Source organism: Procambarus clarkii, chromosome 27 (assembly GCF_040958095.1).
Source record: "Procambarus clarkii isolate CNS0578487 chromosome 27, FALCON_Pclarkii_2.0, whole genome shotgun sequence".
NCBI classification, from domain to species: Eukaryota; Metazoa; Arthropoda; class Malacostraca; order Decapoda; family Cambaridae; genus Procambarus; species Procambarus clarkii.
Window position 1 is genome coordinate 13,532,937 of NC_091176.1, and position 14,652 is coordinate 13,547,588.

The 14,652-nt window shown below is 40.8% G+C and overlaps 1 protein-coding gene across 8 annotated transcripts in view; it reads left to right on the top strand.

Annotated features, from left to right (window-relative positions):
* The first annotated feature begins 9,100 nt into the window (after nt 1–9,100).
* Hmt4-20 (Histone methyltransferase 4-20) overlaps nt 9,101–14,652 on the top strand; it is a 39,696-nt gene continuing 34,144 nt past the window's right edge. For 4 of the 8 annotated variants that reach the window (XM_069332373.1, XM_045749358.2, XM_045749360.2 and 1 more), the window contains exon 1: nt 9,480–9,657. The gene's annotated coding sequence lies outside the window, so the exon portion shown is untranslated. Of the gene's footprint in view, nt 9,307–9,478; nt 9,658–14,652 lie in introns of those variants that run through there. The other 4 variants (XM_069332370.1, XM_069332372.1, XM_069332374.1 and 1 more) reach the window with 3 other exon arrangements.

Here is a 14,652-nt window from a genome sequence, read left to right on the forward strand (position 1 = left end):
TTTTGTTCAACGTTTCGTCAACAATGTGACATCTTCAGGAGTACAAACTCTGTTACACTAACACAGCTATACTGAGCTTACAAGGAGATATCTATATATATAACCAAAAAGGTTATATGAATGATTCTAGCACAAATATCTATTACAATTGAACAAATCCGTGACGAGGGTTCGAACTTACGCCCGGGATGATCCCAGACGCTGCCTTAGTCGACTAGGCAAAAGAATTGCAACCGGGAGTTCCACTGACCTCACACTGATCTTGCAGCCTCTCCGAGACACAAACCAGGGTTTTACACAATTCTCCCATGCACTCGGGCTCTGCCAACAAGCTGTTCTACCTCTCCGCCCTCACTTCATTACACACAGAAATCACAATAGCGTGATGCATCAAATGAACAAATCGGCCGTTGTGGATTTGTTCATTTGATGTATCAGGCTATTGTGATTCCTGTGTCTATTGTAATTCTCATGGTCTTCACTTTTTTAACTTTCACTTCAGATTTTAACTCTTCAAAGTTAATGTTAAATTTACACTGGGTGTGTTTTGCTTATGGATGTGTTTTGCTAAAGCTCTCTCCAACATTATAAAATTATTATATAATTATATGCTTTATATAATTATTGTGCATTATATAATTATATATGGAGGGACAAGGCGAGTTCCAAGAGATCCAAGAGTGGCGACGTTGACTCAAAGTTGTCAACGTTGATGACGTTGATTCAGTGTTGAATTGTCGTTGCTCTTGGATATTGTGACGAGGGAAGGGAACTATCAGGAGAAGGTGCCAAGTCATTACGACTATTGGAAGGGCTCAGGATAAGGATTTGGCATGGGACAGGGGGAAGGAATGATGCCCAAATACTTGGACCGTCTGGGATTGAACGCCGACCTGCATGAAGCAAGACCGTCGCTGTACCGTCCAGCCAGTGGTTGAGGATATTGGGATTGACAATTATGTTGTTGTTTTAGATTTAGCTACCAGAACGAAATATCCATGTAGCACGGGCTATGGTGAGCCCATAATTGAGTTCGGTTATTTGCGATAACCTTGTTACTCTGATATTTGGGTCAAAGTTTTAAATGGAGGTGGGGTTTCCTCCTTTTTCCCTGTTTCTTTTTTCGCTTCTGTTTTAGTGCACTGGTTTTAGTATTGTTTTAATAACATTATCTTGGTATCGGATGTAGATGCAGAATGTTCACTAGTGAGTCCCATTCTTTAACGGCTTTTCTAATCATTGTAGTCGCTGTGGAATGTGCATCTAATGCAGCTGCTTCGTTGGATTAATGTTGAGTTTGATGCACAGGGCTTCAGTAGCTTCACACTCTTTAGCTATTGGGTTTATTACCTCTCAGCAGCACTTGTAACCAAGTCTGTGTATGGCTGCTGCCATACACAGACTCTCTGGATATCTTTTTGTCAAGCTTGAAAGAGTAGTACCAACAAGTAGTGGCTTGTTCGTACCACATCGCAGTGGATCTTCCTTCCGCTACTTTGGCTCTGTGGCGACTTTTGATAGTTGGGAGTATTTTCTTCTTGATTTGCTCCTTATTCTGTGAAAAACTTGGAGGTATTTGAACCTGTACAACAGGTAGAGCAGTGGCAGTTTTTGCTAGTGAGTCTGCCTTTTCATTTCCATCTATGCCAATGTGACTTGGTATCCAATTTAGGGTGATTGACAGCCCTAGATTATGGGCTTCATTTCCTATATGTTGGATTTCTGTGAGTTGTGTATTATCTCTGTGCTGACTGGATAACAATGCCTAGAACGAAGATTTAGAATCGGTATGAATGATGACATCATGTAAATTATTCTCAATTGTATAGTTTATGGCCTGCTTCAGGGCTTATAATTCTCTTTGCAATGTTGAGCACCCACTATTTATGCTCCAGTAAGCTTCATGGTTGGTAGTGTAAACTGCTGCCCCAGCAGAATCTCTTTCTCGATCAACTGATCCGTCTGTGAGTATGTTGTGTTGTTGGTGTTTAAGATTCAGCTACTGGGAACAAGTTCCAAGTAGAACTTGGTATAAACGGTAAACCGTATAAAAAAAGTATATAAACGGTTTACCGTATAAACGGTAAAACGGGCAGAATAGATCATATAGGATTGTTGACTCTGGTTGCTTAACCTGACCTAAGAGGAGTGAGAGCCGCCACAGTGCTGACTGCCTGCTGACGAAGCCTGGCTGACAGGGGGGAGGTGTGACGGAGGCGCCCATTGTACGAATCATCATATGAACGCCTGCCAGTTTCACAATGACTTTCACTGCAGTGTGTACTCACCTAATTATGCTTGCGGGGGTTGAGCTTTGGCTCTTTCCCGCCTCTCAACCGTCAATCAACAGGTGTACAGGTTCCTGAGCCTATTGTGCTCTATCATGTCTACACTTGAAACTGTGTATGGAGTCAGCCTCCACCACATCACTTCCTAATGCGTTCATTTTTGTCAACCATGTGTGTGTGTGTGTGTGTGTGTGTGTACTCACCTAGTTGTACTCACCTAGTTGTGTTTGCGGGGGTTGAGCTCTGGCTCTTTGGTTCCGCCTCTCAACCGTCAATCAACAGGTGTACAGATTCCTGAGCCTATCGGGCTCTGTCATATCTACATTTGAAACTGTGTATGGAGTCAGCCTCCACCACATCACCCCCCTAATGCATTCCATTTGTCAACCACTCTGACACTAAAAAAGTTCTTTCTAATATCTCTATATCTGTGTGTGTGTGTGTGTGTGTGTGTGTGTGTGTGTGTGTGTGTGTGTGTGTGTGTGTGTGTGTGTGTGTGTGTGTGTGTGTGTGTGTGTGTGTGTGTGTGTGTGTGTGTGTGTGTGTGTGCGTGTGTGTGTGTATTTCACAATGTTTTTGACAGTACAGTATGTATTTCAACATTTATTGTCAGTACAGTATGTATTTCACAATATTTTTTATCAGTACAGTATGTATTTCACAATGTATTTGGCAGTACAGTATGTATTTCACGTTTTTCTAGTACAGTATGTATTTCACAATGTCTCAGTTTGATATGTTTGTTTCACAATTTTTTTCAGTATAGTGTGAGCAATTCATAATATTTTCCATTGTAGTATGTGTATTTCATAACACATTTCAGTATAATATATGTGATTCAAATTTTTTTCAGTTTAGAATGTGTGTAATTCACAGTGTCTTTCAGTATAAAATATGTATTTCAGAGCATTGCAAAGCATCTTGGATTAGATGAAGGCCTTGCTTAATGCTAAACATAAAATACAAATTATTATCGACAGCCAGAGATTACAAATGCCCACTATTACAGGTTAACAAGTTAATGTTATTATGTTGCCTGTGCTCAACCAATTGTTTCAATTTCTTTCTTTATTATGCACCCCATACTCATCCCGTGGGCGGTGGTGGAAAGGGTTGCAGAGGCACATAATCGGTTCATGAACTGAACACATAGTTCATGTAGCTAAGCAAGTAACAATCTTTTGAACCTAGTTACGCAATTATTAATCTTATATTTAGATGTACATATATACCAGAAACGTCAAATATCAATAATATTCACTCGCCCAACGCTTCTCGAGCGATTTGGCATGGGTTCGTATCCTGGCCGGGGAGGATTAACTAAGCGCCAATCCTTAACTGTGCACCTCTGTTCACCCTGCAGTGAATGGATACCTGTTAAACGTAGTCCGTGAGGCGGATATGTTTACCTGTATTTGTGAAGCCTATCTATAACGGTTGATCAATCTAAGAAAATATCGTTTAAATATTTATAGAAACCTCGCCCGGTGATAAAGAGAAATTTAAACTAATCTATCAACAGAGTAGGCCTACAATGAAATGTTATTCCTCTTTCATCACTCACAATTAGAAAACAACTCAGAATCAATCATTATTGCACCAGAGGCAAGCACCACAACCCTTTACCTTCTGGCGGTGCTCATTGGGTACCACGTGACTAAAATGAGGGCGGTTGGGAGGGGTGTCGTCAGCCCTTACCTCCCGGCGGAGCAACACATGGACCACTACAGGAGAGCGGGGCAAGTTCTACACCCCCTTGCCGCTAGAGAATAGGTTCTGCCCCTTACCTTCATGCGGTCACCTTCCCCCTCCGGTTCCTCCAGGTAACTCTGAACAAAGAAATCACATTCACAGCCACAATAATCCCAACAAGGCGGTGGAGCATTTGTTTTCTAAAACTTCCATTGTTGGGGTTTCAAGGTTCCGCTAGCGTGCCAAAAATGTCATCCACTACTTAAATTTCAAACTCTGTCACCTGAGAGTGTAACAAATGCTGCCATCTAAGTGTACCAGCTGTGCCGTTAATATATCCTACTACCGGCACTTAAGTGTGGACATATCAAGCTTTATACATCAATTTGCAAGTAATTCCGAATCTTTAATTGCGCTCATCTCCTTATACCTGATTCATAGTCTCCCTGACTTGGCGCCTTCTTTTTTTTTAATGGTGTTGGGCTCAACGCCTATCAACTTATGGAAGGTTATAAAGGTAACAACAACAACAGCTTACTGACCAACTAGCAGGTATATTTTAGTCCTGAACATGGTCCATAACTACAGTAAACTTAGTGTATATGCACCGAGAAGCGGGTTACACTGAGGTGTAACCTCAGAAATGAAGAAGACATCTAATGAAATCAGCAGACTCCTATTGCCACAGTGCAGGACAGAAAACAGGGGATGCTTTTCAACCATACGATTATAAATCCTTGGAACTGATAAAATCATCAGGACAAATGGAGGGACCCTTAACAAGCCGTCGGCTTCCTGTCCTCGCCGAAGACACTAGAAAGATAATGGTCCTCTGGTAAATTCAGGTAAATGTTACTTCTGCTCCGCTTAAGCTTGACTGCATCTCTAGAGTTTGCATTACCTGTGAAGGTATTTAACCAAATCTAAATTGTGTCATAAATGCTATTAGCACACTCAATCACCACCTATAAATTGTAGGCTAAATGTTTTTTTTTTTAATTTGTCTAAAGTAAGTTTAAGGTACACTGCTGTACACATGTTCAATCTAGCCAGAATTGTATCGACTTGTGTAAGTTGTTGCGAATAAGTCCCTCTAATCTAGCCTAATCTATGTAATATAATGTGAAAATATTAGAAGAATTAATAGTAATAACTAATATAATATAACTAATGCTCAAGAAATTCCTAAATATTTAATAACAAACTATATTGTACCCAAATCTTGGCTAAATATCCCAAGTTTGCCTCCTATAAACTTGTTCATTAGGTGACTCCACAGCTACCTACTGCATGTGTGTGGGATGTGATAGATAAGTTAGAACAAATGTAACTAATTCACAAATTAAAATTGCATAGCATAAAGTGCATAAAATTTCATAAAAAAAGAATGTTGGGTCAAAGTTACTCAACTTATTGTGTGACTGTAACCCTTTTACTCCATCACTCAGAGGATGTATTGGTTCCATAATAAGTTAATTTATAAAAATAGAAAGGATCGGACGATGCGATGCAACTTTGTGCAGAGCAGGCGCTACCCGGCGGTTGGTTGCTCTAACCGAGTGTGGATGTCCCAGCCAGCTTTACCTGTCCTCCCTGAATTGCATTTACTCGCGATTTACTGAACCAATGGGACAAGGGAGATCCTAATGTGGGTTGCTGCACGACATGTTTTTTTGCTGTCTGGTCCGTGGTATCCAGGTAGAGCGGAGAATGCAGGAGGGTCTTACCCTTTCCAGCTGTCAGCGGTGGCCAGGGGGGACGAGAAGGGTCGTGTATATACACCAAGATGTTGCTTGCACAGTCGAGCATAGTCTTCCTGGCCCTGCCCTTCAAACCCTCTTGTCAGTTAATGCAATGACTTTATTTTTTGTTTCTCGTCGCATATGTGAAGTTGCATCAAGCTTACTTGACCATTTCTTATAGACCATTCCTCGTGCTCGCAACTCTTGCCCTGTGTTTGCTGACATGCCCCCGGCGCATCTGCAGCTTCCAACTGTGTTCTCTGCAGGAAGTTGGTACGGTTTTGTGTTTCGCAAAATTGTTATGTAGGAAGTAATAGATGTGTAATGAGTGCATTCTTAAATTATTAATGTAGGAATATGCCAGAGTTCATGGTGAGGTCGGAGTATAAATGTTAAGGAAAGGTGTGGCTCAAGTGTATGTGAGAGGAATAAATTGAGAATATAAACATTTATATATGTAGATGATGCAGTTCCCTTAGCAGACATTAATGTCGACTGGTGGAGTTTCATCGATGTGTCTGTGTGTGATAATATTTGTATTTAGCATCTGTGCCTGCAGAATCGAGCTATTAGCTATCAAGAAATGCAATGAATGTAATATGTATTTTCTACAATTATATTAAAAATGAAAACAAATCACTGTATACATGTTTATATTTATACAGTTATTCAAAGTGTAGCATATAAACTTCTCCTAGCACTAGCACTTCTCCTTAGTGAAGATAAACTTATAATCTTAGGATAGCCAATATTTACTACGAAATAACTGTTTAATAAAATATCTACTTCTAAATTTCACAATAAAAATTTTCAAAAATTAAAGTTAAAAAAAAAGAAGAAACAAAACATCAGAAAAACCTAAACGCTGTTTTCCATTTACTTTACGGGAAAAATAATTGTTAGGAAAAATAACCACATTTCGGAATCATTTTCGAAAAAGTAACAAAAGCCTAAAATAAGACGAAAACGTGTTGCGTGAACAATAATCAGAATTTCCTATATTGAACGGTGGAAGAATTAACATCATCCATTATCTGCTAGTTAAATAATGAACAATGAGACAAATATCCTCCCTATGTCCTAATTAAATATCGCACTTTGTATGATAATTATATTTAATTACATTTCTTAGCAGCTACTACCGAAACTACGCGTGCACGGTTGATCATAACTGTACCGAGTGAATAAAGGAAGGAGGAAAGAAAGAAAGAAAGAAAGAAAGAAAGAAAGAAAGAAAGAAAGAAAGAAAGAAAGAAAGAAAGAAAGAAAGAAAGAAAGAAAGAAAGAAAGAAAGAAAGAAAGAAAAAGGAGAGAGGTACGGAATAAAGGAAGGAAAGAAGGATGAAGGGAGATAGATGGGGAGGAATGGGAGAGGGAGGGATGGAGAAAGGAAGCTTATATTACTGAAGCCCCATGCAGGGTAGGAAAGTCATAGTATGTGTTACTCTAGAGCCCCAATGCAGTGGAGGATACAGAGGAAAGTTGGTTATCAGTGTTACTAAAACCTCATGCATTATAGGTCAGTAGTCAGCATTACTCATGTAGGATAGGAAGGTTGAGTCCCCTTGGAGTAGTGGTAAAACATTAGTTTGGTGCTTCGCGAGCGCTTTGGCCTGGGTTCGTATCCGCCAATCCTTAAGTAACTGTAGCCTCTGTTCACTCAGCAGTGAATGGGTGCATGGTTGTTAAACAATTTGGCGGGTCGTATTCAAGGGAAAATTAGGATTAAGGACCTGCCCGAAACGTTATGCGTGCTAGTGGCTGTACAAGAATGTAACAACTCTTGTATAAATAAATATAAACATATATAGTTAGTATTATTAGAGCCGCATGCAGGGTACGTTGTTGGCAGAGGAAGGTTGGTAGTCAGTACAACCATAGTGCACTATGAAGGGTAGGAAAGTTGGTTGTTAGTATTACTGGAGCCTCCAAGTATTATAGGACGCATAGGAAGGGTGTAGTCAAGTGTTATTGGAGCCCCGTGCAGTGTAGGGAGGCTGGAGGCTAGTATTACAGGCGCCCCATGCATGGTGGTACACACACATGAAGGTTGGGTGTTACTAGACCCATATGCAGTGTAGGACGCAGAGGAAGGTTGTAATAAGTGCTACTAGAGCCTCATGCAGTGTGAAAAGGCTGGAGATCGGTATTACTGGAGCCTCATATAGGTTAGGAAGGTTGGTAGTCAGTGTTACAGACTACCAACTGTAGTTGGTTGGTTGGTAGAAAGGTTGATAGTCAATTTTCCTGGAGTCCAAATGCAAGCAGTGGGGCAGAGGAAGGCACAACCAGAATTAATTATTTACTCGAATAAGGGACTAAAATAGTGAGTGGGGAGTCGAGCCACATCAGACAAAGGACTCCAATCCTCGTTGCCGGAACACAAACGAGAATAGCAAAACAGGATATTTGGTTGCTCGTTGACTTTCCACACTAACTTCCTGACAAAAACTATTGTTACCGTTAACTTACGTGCATTTTAGTATGCAAATGAATATAGTATGTATATAAATCTTCATTTATATAATAAATGGAAAAATATTTTTACGAATCTTTTTTATTTTTCTCGTTATTTTCTTTTTAATAAATAGGCCTATATATGATTGCTGGTGAAACAATTAAACGGTCTCTCTAATAAATCAATACCTCACTCTATTACATATTTTATTATAGCTTTGGGGTTCAGTCCCTGAGCCCATTGTGTGCCTCTGTAACTCTTTCCACTTCCGCCCACAGGATGGGTATAGGGTGCATAATAAATATACTAAACTAAAACTTATAAGAACTACTGATTTCATACAACTTTTTTATAATTCTTGAAACATACGCACTGGCCAATTAAAATAATAATTAGTTTAAAAACTCTCCAAAACGTATATAAACCATATTACATATAGATAGGCCTAAGAGGCTAGGGAGCCATATACAATCCCTCCGTCACACTGAAGTTTAACAGTACTAAATGTCAAAGATGCGCTATGTTGGTTATTACATAACCTCCTGTATGTCTTAGTTGAGAATTTGAGGCCTTCTAATTTGTGCTAGGATGCCACCTTATTTCCGAGGTTACATTTTGCGCGATCAATGGTCCATTTAATCTTTCAGGTTCTTTTTTTATAGACACCATTGTTTCATGTCCCGTTTATTTGTAAGGGATCCAATATTTGTCCGCCTAAGCAAGTAGTGCGGTCATCTACCTTACGTTAATATTTACCTTAAGTTAGAGATAATTTGCAATTTCTTGTATCAACATGGGTTATTTATTCAAATTTAGATTCAATTTATCTATTGAATACGGTGTATACGAGTGAGAGAAAAGGAAAGCCGTGATGAAACAGGGGTTTAAACCAGGGAGTGTTGGCGGCGGAATACTGCGTGCTGCGGCCGCCTCCCGCCCAGGCTGGCCAACCCTCACTACACTTGCAATTTACACAAGAAAACGTCATGATTGTCTAAGTGTGGTATAGAAACCTCACTCAACTTATAGATAAACGCTCACAAATTAATTAGGTGCTACTGGTCTTATGGGTTTGAGTCACTTATTCTGCAAATGCACCTGCAGACAGGTGATACTCCGTAAACAGGTGAATGCCATAAGAGTGGTTCATTTCCTGATGAGTTTATGTCAGTCTTTCCTCGTATAATGAATGTGAATAATGGAAATTGTCATTGAGTACGATACTTTTTATTTCTTGCCATGCCATGACACCGAGTCCCTTTAAGTTGAGCCCCTAAAATTCCCACGAAGTTGGCAGCTCTGCTACACCCTGTAGTCAGCCATGATGGTTCTGCAGAATCACTTTCCAGAGTGAATGAAACAGAATTTTGTGAAAAATACAGAACATATAACAAAGATGGATGTGTAACAGTGCATGAACGGGATCTTAAATGCACTGAAAGGGAATGCTTGACAGAAAAAGGATCTAGAACGAGCGGTAAGCGGCGAAAACTTTCCAATCGTATTGGGAAAGTTTCTGACGAAACGAAATTGGCAAAGGAAGTGGCAAGAGTTTGTTGCACCCTGGAGCGGCCTTGGCCTTTGGTTGTTTTTGACAGGACCGGTGTAGGAGTGAGCATCGCTGGCAGCCCCGTCTGCCTGCCTGAGGGTGTGGGCGTGTTGGGCGCCATGGGCGGTGTGCGCAATTGTGTTTAGGTGGAAATCAGCTGATGTTAGAAAACGGTGTGGCTGTGTCTGGGTGACATGGTGTGGCCCGGTGCCAGTGTGGCGATTATACGGTGTGGCCCGCTACCAGTGTGGAATGACATGGTGTGATCCGCTACCAGTGTGGGATTACTCGGTGTGACCCGCTACCAGTGTGGAATGACACTGTTATGGCCCGCTGCTATATGTGGGATGCCACGGTGTGTCCCTCTGCCAGAGTGGAGTGACAGTGTGGCCTGCTGCAAGTGTTGGACGACATGGTGTGGCTACTGTCAGGGTGTGCGCTGACACTGCACTCATCTAATTGTACTCGCCTAATTGTGCTTGCGTGGGCTGAGCTTTAGCTCTTTGGTCCCGCCTCTCAACTGTTAATCAACTGGTGTACAGATTCCTGAGTCTACCCTGGGCTCTCATTGTGGCCCGCTACCAATGTGGGATGACATGGTATGGCCCACTGCCAGTGTGGGATGCCATGGTGTGGCCCACTGCCATTGTGGAATAACATTGTATGGCCCACTGCCAGTGTGGGATGACATGGTGTGGCCCACTGCCAGTGTGGGATGACATGGTGTGGCCCACTGCCAGTGTGGGATGACATGGTGTGGCCCACTGCCAGTGTGGGATGCCATGGTGTGGCCCACTGCCATTGTGGAATAACATTGTATGGCCCACTGCCAGTGTGGGATGACATGGTGTGGCCCACTGCCAGTGTGGGATGACATGGTATGGCCCACTGCCAGTGTGGGATGACATGGTATGGCCCACTGCCAGTGTGGGATGACATGGTATGGCCCACTGCCAGTGTGGGATGCCATGTTGTGGCCCTCAGCCAGTTTAGGATGACAGTGTTTCCTGCTACCAGGGTGGGATGACATGGTGTGGTCCACTACAAGTGTGGGGTGACATGATGTGGCCTGCTGCCAGTGTGGGGTGACTTGGTGTGGCTGCTGCCAGTGTTGGGGTGACAGTATGGCCCTTGACAGTGTAGGTTGACTTAGTTGACCTAAGTTGACACTTAGGTAATTATAGTTTGGGCCTACTACATTTGGGATGGTATGTTGTGGCCTGCTAGCAGTGTGGTATGACACAATTTGATAGTCTGCCAGTGAGTGATGGCATTATGGCCCTCTCAGTATGGGACGGTGTGGTGTGGCCCTTTGCCAGTGTGGCATGACATGGTGTTGCCCACTGCCAGTACTGGATGACCAACCTGTCCTCAGGGAAGGCATCTTGTGGCCTGCTGCTAGTGTGGAGTGACACGGTGCATGCTGCCAGTGTTGGTGACACGTGACCTGAAGCATACCTGGAGAGGGCTTTGCGAGTTGTTCTACTCCCTGAGCCCAGCCTGAGACTAGGCCCACTGTCAGTGTGGGACAACATGGTATGTCTTGCTATTGTGGCCTGCTGTCAGTGTTGCCCACATCCAGTGTGGTATGATATGGTATGGCCTGCTTTCAGTGTTACACACTGCTAGAGTGGGACATTGCAGTTTTGCACTTTCCTAGTGTGGTATGGCAGAGTTCACCACACTACCAGTGTGGAACGAAGTGGTTTCACATGCTGCCAGTGTCGGATGAAGTGGTTTCATACGCTGCCAGTGTGGGACAAAGTGGTTTAGCATGCTGCCAGTGTGTGACAAATGTAGTTTAGCAGATGGTAGTGTAGGAAGATGCAATTTAGCAAGCTGCCAGTGTGGGACAATTTGGTTTCACACTGCCAGTGTGGGATTGTGCAATTTTGCATGGTTTATGCAATATTTATTTTATTTATATATATACAAGAAGGTACATTGGGTTTATGAGAGTACATAGCATTGATGTTTTTACATTCTTGTAAAGCCACTAATACACACAGTGTTTTGGGTAACAAATCCAAGATATTGGTATCTCCAGAATTCTGACTTACCTTATATAGGCGATGAGTCACAATAAAGTGGCTGAAGCATGTTGATCAGATCACACATTAGAAAGTGAGGGGACGATGATGTTTCTGTCCGTCCTGGACCATTCTCAAGTCGATGAATGGCTATCGACTTAAGAATGGTCCAGGACGGACCGAAACGTCGTTGTCCCTTCACTTTCTAATGTGTGGTCTGGTCAACACTACCTTATAATGGGGTTCCTATATTTAATTGAACAAACAATCCAGAACCAGATTTCTAAATTTTGTAATTTTTCATAAAATAACTGGGATTCTACAGGGGAGGGGGGGGGGGGGCACTGAAATCTGGATCAGTAGGTAATAGATTTTTCCTGATCGTGTTTTGTTTTCCTGCTGATTTTATAAAATGCTTTTTATCAGTGGAGGTCAGAGTTTAAATCAGTGTTAATGCCAAAATAACATGATTTAGACTATTGGGGTGTGAGAATGTCGATGGGTTTGCTTCATTTACATCATTTTGGTGTAGTAACCTTATGATTTAACAAAAGGATGGATTCTGAGAGATACTGTACTGGTAATTTGGGTGAAATCTGGTTTTCCTAGTACAGTAGTTTTCCATGATAGTCTGAAATAAAATTTTTGCTCAGTGAAATTCTCCCATAGATGGGAAAAATTTGGATATGAATGGCAACTCTTTTTAACCCTCGAGCTGCGTAGCTGTTATTCCTTAATAACACTGTGTGCAGTAAAAAGTTTTTATTTACATTTTTTCCTTCTAATATTGATAAAATGCATTACTTGATCATGGGGAAAAATGCAACGTACTTTGGCCATGATGGTGAGAGGAATCTGGTAATATTCATGCATTCACAGAACACTTGCCCACAGCAGTCATGGTGAGAGTTGCCACAAAGATAGTTTTATTTAATTATTTCAATATCTCTGTTTTTCTCTGTTTTTGGCAATAATATTCATTACTGTGTAATTTGATAAATTTATATAGTAAAATGTGTGGAACATCACTATACAAAAAAAAATGGAGTGACACGGTTTAAAAATTTATTAGTGACACGATTATTGTATTCTTAGGAAAACAAAAACAGTCTCCGTGGTGTAGTGGTAAGACACTCGCCTGGCGTTCCGCGAGCGCTATGTCATGGGTTCGTATCCTGGCCGGGGAGGATTTACTGGGCGCAATTCCTTAACTGTAGCCTCTGTTTAACGCAACAGTAAAATGTGTACTTGGATGAAAAAACAATTCTTCGCGGCAGGGATCGTATTCCAGGGACCTGCCCGAAACGCTACGCGTACTAGTGGTTGTACAAGAATGTAACAACTCTTGTATATATCTCAAAAAAAAAAAAAAAAAAAAAAGATACCTACATAGATATTAGGTAGGTATCAAGTCATACCTACAATGTTTATAGTACGCACGATGTTTTTTCTGCTATTTTAGCCTATCATGGAAACTTCATTATTTATGTAATTAGTGTACAGTACTGTATCTACATTTTGTGGACCGATAATGAACCCCTAAGCATTTCTGGCGAGTATAATAATCCAGCCCATCCTCCTGTTTAAATGGTACAGTACTTATAATAATGATGTAGGCCATCAATCATATACTATACAGTATTGATGGAATGACAATTAGAAGGCAGAATTTGATACTGTACTATTGAATTTTTACAAACAGGAAAAGGTTTTGCATTTACAGTATATTTCCAATAAAACCTTACAAAACCTAACCATTCTAAGCCTAATAGAGTACATGCTAAGGCCTAATATAATACAGTACTGTACTGTACATGTGTTATACTATTCCTGGAAATATTTAAGTGTGGTTTTCAGCTTCATTTTTTTGCAGATTCTTTTTAACACTGCCACACTCTGTTGCCTACGCTTGTCGTCACTCATTTTTCTCTCGAGTCGTCTCGGGTGACGAGGTCTGGAGTCATTAAAATATTTGTTCAAAATTTAAATTTTATCTGATCAATCTGGGAGTGGTTTCAAAATGAGCGCCTTTAGATTGCTCACAATTTGATGCCAAAATGAAAGACGTAACACAAAAATTGATGTCAGATCACTGGAAAGATATAAATAATTTTGTGGTGATGAGCGTCCAAAAGTTAAAATTTTTGTTAAAATTCCATTTATTGTTCTATTATTATGGGACTTGCTTTAAAATACGCGCCTTTATATTGCAAACAATTTGATACCAAAATGAAAGACGTGACGCGAAAATTTATCCAGTGTCGGTGTCAGAAAACTGGAAAAATAATAAATACTTTTGTGGTCCAAATTTGAAAGTATTTGCTAAAATTCCATTTATTGTTCTATTACTATGGGATTAGTTTTAAAATATGCGTGCTTATATTGCGAACAATTTGATACCAAAATGAAAGACGTAACACGAAAATTGGTGTCAGAACACTGGAAATATATAAATAATTTTGTGGTGATGAGCATCCAAAAGTTAAAATATTTGTTAAAATTCCATTTATTGTTCTATTATTATGGGACTAGTTTTAAAATACGTGCCTTTATTTTGCGAACAATTTGATACCAAAATGAAACACGTAACATGAAAATTTGTTATCAAACTGAATGAGTACTGTACAGTATATACATCAGTCTGTAGGTGTGCCAATTTGTGCTCGTTCACGGGTAACTTGGCTTTAGGTTTTGCTGTGGGGAGTCACGCCAGGCTTTTAGACCTTATATGCATATAACTCTGTAGAGAATTCTATTGCGAACACAATGATACTAAATTGAATGACGTAGCACGAGAAATACGGTGAGAAAACTGAAACGAGTATACACATTTTACTGATTTTGCGCGCTCACAGGTAACTTTGCCGACTTTAGACTTTGCTGTGGGAGTCAC